The sequence below is a fragment of the Juglans microcarpa x Juglans regia genome, chromosome 3D (assembly GCF_004785595.1).
Source record: "Juglans microcarpa x Juglans regia isolate MS1-56 chromosome 3D, Jm3101_v1.0, whole genome shotgun sequence".
Taxonomy (NCBI): Eukaryota; Viridiplantae; Streptophyta; class Magnoliopsida; order Fagales; family Juglandaceae; genus Juglans; species Juglans microcarpa x Juglans regia.
The window spans coordinates 36573727-36582477 of record NC_054598.1 but is presented as its reverse complement, the minus strand read 5'-3'; the positions used below and the strand labels follow the sequence as shown (position 1 = coordinate 36582477).

Below are 8751 nucleotides of genomic sequence, written 5' to 3'. Positions count from 1 at the left end.
CAACTTGAGCTTGAGATTCCTTTATGCTTAAATTTATTTGTTATCATCAAAATCCATATGTAGATATGTAATTATATGAAGGTTGAAACATTGGGTTCGACAATCTCCCCATTTTTTTATGATGACAAATACTTAGTAGAACTCTGAAACCTGTAGTAATACTTAAGCTCCCCCTGAGAATGTGCTTTAGCTTTTCAAGCAATAGATAAACATAATTCCAATCACATATAAACAAACGTAATAAATAAAGCATTGGAAATAACATGTTAACATTCTAGCCTAAACCTCCTCCCCCTTTTGGCATCATTAAAAAGGAACCGCATTAAGTAATGCCAATGGATTGATGAAAACGGTGCGTTTATAGAAACTGTGGAGAGTTAAATAATTGGAGCCACCTGGTCCCGACAAGTGCAGCAAAACCCGGAGCCACCTGGGTCTCGACACATGCTGTAAAACATGGAGCTGCCTGGGTCCCTGACGCGTGCTGCAAAACACTGAGCTGTTGGGGTCTGTGACGTGTGTCACAAAACACTGAGCCGCCTGGGTCCCTGACGTGAGCTGCAAGGCCTTGAGCCCCATTTCTTCTGTCTGGATTAACCCTAACACCTTTTGCCTAGATTTGAATGCTCTGGGTTTTTATAAAAAGACCATTTTCACCATTCGACTACCCATAGAAAAAACTCTCACATTGCCTATTGACCTAGTTTCTTGTTTATCTAGAACAATAGTATGGCCGAGCAACATTCTTTCAATAATGTTTCAGATTTGAATTAGGAACCCTTTACGCCTCAATCACTAATTTTTTCTACTGAGACCGTCAACACGATGATAGGAGTAGAGATGTATTCTTCTAGCATGATTGATGCTGAGGTTGTTGCAGGATCAAGAATGCTCAGTGCTCAATATGTTTCTGCTATTACGACCATGTCTCAGAGGTTACTGTCATGGGTGAGTAAGATTGATCAGTTTAAAACTCAAATATCTGAGTTGAAACAAAGGCTTTCTAAGAAAAGGAGAAAGAATAAAATATTAAAATAAGAAAACAAGTCATTGAAGAAATTTTTGGACTGGTATGCTCATGACTTGCAACCACGCATAGAGGAGCTGGAACGAGAGGGGGGTACAAATACAAAGTGAATAGTAGTGGTTAACAGCAGAGGTTCAGCGTTTACGAGAAACATAGGGATAGTCTGCAGTTAATTTCGCTGGTTTAGCTAAATAAAATATGCACCCATCATATCTTGTAATGTCTTGTTCTCCTTTTCGTCCTTATAAAATCAGTCTTGTGTTTCATTTCATCTGCATCGACTCTTCTTTGCTCTCTGAAATCCATCTGCATTCTCGCTCTCTAAGCTTTTTCTTTAATGGCTCAACAATCTTCTTCTAACAATCTCTTTGTTCATTATATAGGGTATTCTACATCTTGACCATCAATCATTTCTACATCCACCATAGGTGTCATGATGTAGCATGAGAATGATCTAATTAACAAGTCAGATGATGACAACATTTATGAACTGATGAGTCTCGGTACTCGATACTCATCATCCATTGTCGCATTTTCCCGACGATTGCAGTCCAGAACTTGTGAGGTTGAAAAGCTTAACGAGAAGATTTATGAACTTCAATAACTTGTTCACGAGTCTAACAAAAAAATAAGAGACTTAAAGCAGGAGAATTAGAATTTAAAGTTCTTATTTGTCTCTTCTTTTTGATTGCCTAATCCTTTAGATAAAGATAACATATTGATGAATGAAGAGCAAGAGCGCTTGAAAAATGAGACTATAAAAGTCTCAAGTTTTTATAAGTCGTTTGAGATAGTGAAATAAAAATGTTTGATAGATATTCATGGCATGCATCATTCCTATTTCTCTTCAAATCATGGCATAATCTATCTTCTAGCAGAGGTTTTTTGAAAATGTTTACCAACTGATCGTGTGTGCTTATGAATTCAGTACAATATCGCCCTTCTTCTTATGATTTTGAAGAAAATGATATCTAATCTGCATTAGAGTAGCTGATTAGATCAAAAGAAGTGCGCTTAGGATACCATAACCCTAGGTCAATTGTACCTACAAGATATCCAAAAATGTGCTTAACTACAATCAAATGAGATTCTTTCGTAGATGATTGGAAACGTGCACATAATATCTGGTCTACTAGCTGTCAAATATAATAGACTACCAATCATACATCGATATACCTTCGAGTCAACTGGCTTATCGCTTTCGTCTTTATCTAGTTTGGTGGATGGGCTCATTGGTGTTCCAATTTCATTCGTACTTAATTTGCAATTTGAGTAAGAAGTTCTCTCATCATGCTCATTTCAAATTCTTCCTATATACTCTTAGCAAAAACTTAGCACATATTTTCATTAGTAGCATCAAATATTATATCATCCACATAAATCTGGATCAAAAGAATATCATCATTTTCATTTTTAATGAAAGGGGTTGTGTCGATTTTTCCTCTTGAAAAAAAAACTTTTTCAATCAAGAAACCACAAAGTCTCTCATACCAAGCTTAGGAGCTTGTTTGAGTCCATATAGTGCTTTTGTGAGCTTGAAAATATGATTTTGGAGAAATATAATTTTCAAAACCTCGAAGGTGCTCAACATATACCTCTTTATTTATAAAACCATTTAAGAAAGCACTTTTAACATCTATTTGAAAAAAATTGAAATCTTTATAACAAGCATAAGCAAGTAGCATTCGAATAGCTTCTAATCTTGCGACCGGTGCATATGTCTCATCATTATCGACTCCTTATTCTTGATTGAAACCTTGGGCCACAAGTTGAGCCTTGTTTCTAGTGATTCAACGTCTATTCGTTGCGTAGAACACCTTCTACACACACAATCATCTTATAGTGGTGATTCAACGTTTATTCCCTGTATAGAACACCTTCTACATGTACAAGAGTTAAACACACCCTTTTATTGATACAAGAGCTGATAGTGGATAGGTTATCAGACAACACTCCTCAATGGGAGGAATAGGAACAATACAGTGCAAAACTATATCTCTCTCAAAATGAACAACGGTTAAGACTCAATGCTTATAGAAGAGAGATTGAATGTATTGAATAAATGTTGTAAAATTTGTAATAATATGTTATGAACTTGAAGATCTCAAATGAGCTATTTATAGGTATATGAGATTTCATTTTCAAATTTAAAAAGATTCACATGTCAAAGGCAACATTATTCACTTTTCAAAATTTTCAAATCAAAGTTTTATTTTCTTGAAATTGTCAAAAATAACATCATTCACTTTTCAAGATTTTCAAATCAAGTTTTACTTTTTGCAATTGTCAAAGATAACATCATTCACTTTTTAAAATATTCAAATCAAATTTTTTCATTCTTGAAATTGTCAAAGAAAATATCATTTATTTTTCAAAATATTCAAATCAATGTTTTACTTTTCGCAATTGTCAAAGACAACATCATTCAATTTTCAAAATATTCAAATCAAAATTTTTGCTTCTTTAAATTTCCAAAGACAACATCATTCACATTTGAAAAATTTCAAACAAAACATGCACATGTGGAAAATAACAATCAATCATCTTCCAAAATTTCAAAATTCAAACTTTTAATCATCAAATATGTCAAACTTTTAATCATCAAATATGTCATAAGGGGTGCCGGGCGACACCCAAGATCATGCTCTTACTGATGAAAATGATCTTGACTTTGATGGTGGCACACAAGGGGAGCAATAATACAGTATTGCTATTGGTAAACAGAGGAGGCAGATCAGGCCATCTCAGAGATATGCTCATGCAGACATGGTGATGTATGCACTTACTACAACAGGGGACATAGATGGTCAAGATCCTTCCAATTATTTAGAAGCTGTCAAAAGTAAGGAGTCTGCACAATGGTGCGAGACGATGACTGAGGAGATTGAGTCTCTTCACAAGAACCAAACTTGGGATTTGGTTAAGTTGGCTAAGAAGACAAAGATTGTTGGTTGCAAACGGGTTTTCAAGAGAAAAGAAGGAATCCAGGGTGTTGCAGATGCAAGGTTCAAGGCACGCTTAGTTATAAAAGGCTACAGTCAAAGAGAAGGCATCGACTTGAATGAAGTTTTCTCTCTAGTTGTGAAACGCAGTTCAATCAGAGTGTTGCTTACTATGGTGGCAGCACATGACTTAGAACTTCAGCAACTTGATACTAAAACAATATTCCTATATGGTGAACTTAAGGAGACCATTTACATGCATCAATTGAAGTGACGGTCATGGTGACGGTTTCAAATCGTCACCAAATATTTTTAGTGACATTTTGGCAATTTTTTGTGACGGTTTCCTCTGTCACAAAAGACAAATTGTGTTGTAGTGACTATCCTATCACATATCAATGCTTTTCACTTTTTTTACATTTCTAGCTAATCTATGTGCTGCCATATTACCCTCCCTGTGCACATACACAAAATCACACTCAACAAAATAAGATGAAAGAGCTTTTATTTCTCTATATAATAACGCAAGTAGTGATCGCTCCATGTTATTTTGCTTTAAAGCCTCCACCACCAACAAGCAATCAGATTCCACTAAAAGCTTTGAGATTCCCATACTCACACACAACTGAATGCCTCTAAATATAGCAGTTAACTCAATTGATTTAGCTTCCTCCACTTCATGCTCAGCCTTGCTTGCTGCCATCAACACATTGCCTTGATCATCACTCAAAATTACTCCCAAACCAGATAGTGAAGTATTTTTAGATATTTTATGAATAGTACTAGTGAAAAAATAATAAAAATAAAATAATTACAAAATATTGAATAATAAAAAAATAGATAAAAATAATAATAAAATAATAAATAATAATATAATATTTTAAAAATACCTCAATACCCAATCTAAACTTGACTAAACTTAAGAAGAAATAATTAAGAGAGGCCATGACAAACAAAAACTGAAACTTTTCTAGAATATGAAAAAACTTGATGAGAAAGGCCGAATGGATAGCCTTCGATTTTTCAGTACTAGCTATATTTACCCAGCAAGCTTGATTTATCAGCATGACGCATTTGAGTAGCTGCATGACAAAAATTTGGCAAAACTTCTAACTCTAGCGAGCTCATCAGTACTAGTGCTAGATCTTAATACCGTCTAAGATACACACGTCGACGTTCGTACAAGATGGCAATAAATATTTTTCGAATCTGCTACGTACGTACCACGCACAGATCGAAATATTAATTATCGTTGCCAATTGTAGGTATACGTTGGTTGCTAGTTGTTTGTATTCATAATACTATTCTACCCGCTCTATTCTGCGGGTGACTGTAGCATGATCCGGTATGGTATTGTGAGCATCATGCGTGGTTGTAAGATTTTTCATAGCAGTACTGTGCATGCACAGCCCGTATACGCACAAGGCTCATAACTTGATGTGACCGCGGCCTCTCTCGTATGACAAATTTGGCCCAAAGAACCACTCATGGGCACCATAAAACCATATTTCCTTTTTGGGAGTGTGGCTTTTAAGAGGTCGAGACTTTAGGTACGTGCCAACCAGCCTTAATTAGCCCCCTCGTCTGCATGAACATGAAATCTTTACCATTCTAGCTACGAGAGTACTGTGCCTTTAATTAAGGCATATACTTGAAGCCTATGTTCCATGGTAACCTATGCATTTAAACAGAAAATCTAAGCTTCACTAATGGCCTACTCATGAATGTGTGATCTTAGCGTTCTTGATTCAGTCCGAAGTTGCAAATTACCTTTTTTAATTGCTCCCATCTAAAAAGCCCATCTCAACTGTAACAAAAGGAAATGGCGAATAAGTTCTTCATCTAAAAAGCCCACACGAAGAGTTTATCAAAAGGGAATCCACTATTGTTCGACGATCATCTGGCATTATGATTACATCCAATTGTTAAATTAAAAAGGATCATATGTGGTAAATTAATGTGCTATTCATTTTTTTAATTCTGTCTTATAATTTATAATTTTTGTTGGATTACAATATCTGACTAATGTTAATATTGGTTTGTCAGGCCGAGAATCACTCACCAGAAAAATTAGCTTAAGGCATTAGAAGTGACAATGATGTTTCATAAAGTCGTGGTTCCTTAATTTCGAGCAACTCGAGCAGATTGATATCTTGCAAAGACTTGGAATATTTTACTACTTTGAGGATGAAATAAAGGGGATATTACTTAGACTATATATATATATATATATATACACTATAATCATCATGGTAGTGATGTGTGCAAGAAGCAAAGATTATATGCCACATCTCTCGAATTTAGACTGCTAAGACAACACGGATATGATGTACCTCAAGGTAAACGACTAATTAGCTAGTAGTGTTGCTTTAACAAATAAAATAAAACAAATATATGCATACAATTATTTAAAAACTGGTGAGCTTTTTTATTACAGAGATTTTGAATAATTTTCACCAATGAAAAGGAGAATTTCAAAAATTAATCTTTGTGATGATACTGAAGGAATGTTAGCTTTGTATAAAGCCTCGTTCCTCTTGATAGAAGGTGAAAGTATCTTGGAGGAAGCAAGAGATTTTACAACCACATATCTCAAGGACTCCATGAAGAAAAGCAAAGATAAAAATCTTTGTGAGATGCATGGTGAACCACGCCCTAGAGCTTCCATTGCAATATTGGAGAATGATAAGCTTGGAAGCTACAAGGTGCAGTTCGTTGATGCATATAGGAGAGGAGAAGATATGAACCCTGTCTTGCTTGAGCTTACATAATTTCTGATCAGTCTCACTGCTAAGTTCAAAAACCTAAATTATTTATTTGCCTCATTCAAATGTGGTGGAGGAGCAATGGCCTTGAAGAGATGAGCTTTGAGAGGTGGTGGATAATTTCCTATGGTCAATGGGAACATCAATATGGATATAAGAGGAAAATGGCAACAAAGTTGTATGAGCTGATGACGATAGTAGATGATGTGTATGATGTATATGGCACTCTGGATGAACTTGAACTTTCCACGGATGTTGTCAAAAGGTTTTTAGTAATGGCAATAATTATAAACATGATCTATTGCCATCGCTTATCTGCATTGACGTAACGACGTAAGGGTAATAATATATTAGTTGGCTCAACTCGATTAAAACTATTTTATACATCCATGAGTGTGTATATATATATATATCATATAACCTAATTACTTATACCTAGTCACCTATGACTAATAATTGTGAACTTAAAGCTTCAATCACGTATTTCTATGTATCGATATTAATCATCCATCAATATTCTTAGGCAGAGGAATGGGATGAATCAGCAATGCTAACATGACGCGATCCTTAGTTTCAGATTCTGCACTACCATGACCATCTCGATATTGGTACATGCATTGGGCCATCCTTGCAAGGTTCATTGCGATCTCAATATACGTTTCTGAGAAGGGTGAAGTAACAGTGCGTTCTTTATTAAACTTCTTCCAAGTTGCACTAATCAGAGACCTTATGTACTCCCGAGCATCTTCTTCAGTAACACAGGTATCATTCATGTAATATTGAATTGATTTAGAAACATCACCTCTTTCTAGCTCATCCTCATGAGATAAGAAACACAAACATGTACACTCACATATACATATATATATATGCGCACATGATATTTATGGATTGATGTTGATCTATATATGTTCATGTCACGTGGTAAAACAATTATTGATGAAATTGTTAAGATAGTATATATGGTTTGCTAACCGTAGATGTTCCAAGATCATCCATACGTCGTCGAATCATTGATGAGCAACGAATTATATTCGGATACTCTTGATCCAAGAAACCATATGATTTCTTTGTTATTCGATTTGTGACAGCAAAATAAGCATGCACCAGTATAACTGGTGCCGATATTGAAACCCATGCATTTTAAATGTATTCTTGAAAGCTTGGTGCATAACCATTGTAATACCACTTTGCCTCCAACAGATAAGCTTTACATAAATCTACCCACTGAAATATTCATAGTAGAGCAATGAGCTAGAGGAAGTATATATAATACATACAAGAAAACAATGTTAGTGAAGAAATGATTATGAATTTGGAAATCAAGGTCTTACCGCATTTTTTAGGTATCGAATGTAGTTGAATCCTTTCTCCTTGAGAGTTTCAAAAGCCATTTCATTAACGGTATTATGAAGAGAAAGGAAACATGTTTGCATATAATAAGGAAGTTTTTCCGTTGTATTGGCATCCCATCTGGAACCACAAACATTACACTGAAGGTAAATCATCCAATTCTGCAAGCTCAAGCAAGATAGAGTTCAGATCTTCCCTGCTCCTATATACATCAATGAACCACCTTGCTTCTAACCTTGGCATCCTCCAATGCAATGGAAGCTCCAGGGCATGGTTCACCCTTGCACAAAGATTTTGATCATTGCTTTGGTTCACGTATTCTTTGAGATGTTTGGTTGCAAAATTTCTTGCTTCCTCCATGATGCTTTCACCTTCCATCAAAAGGAATGAGGCTTCATACAAAGTCAATATTCCTTTAATATCATCACAAAGAAATTCCTTGAAATTTCCCTTTTCATTCTTTAAATTATTAAAAATCTCTGCAATCAACAAATCTCACACGTTGTTAACTTTGAACGATGGGTGACGGTTCCATATTTATGTGTGTATAAATATATAAATATATAAATATATAAATATATTAAAAAAATATTGAAAATTAAAAGCAATATTATCATCATGGTTCAAGGAGATCTCTTTGTTATATATATATTGAAAAACGAAC

At 35.0% G+C, this 8751-nt stretch overlaps 1 pseudogene; it reads right to left on the bottom strand.

The window, feature by feature from the left end:
- Window positions 1–7222: 7222 nt before the first annotated feature.
- LOC121255291 lies at window positions 7223–8447 on the bottom strand (annotated as a pseudogene).
- Between the last annotated feature and the right edge of the window lie 304 nt (window positions 8448–8751).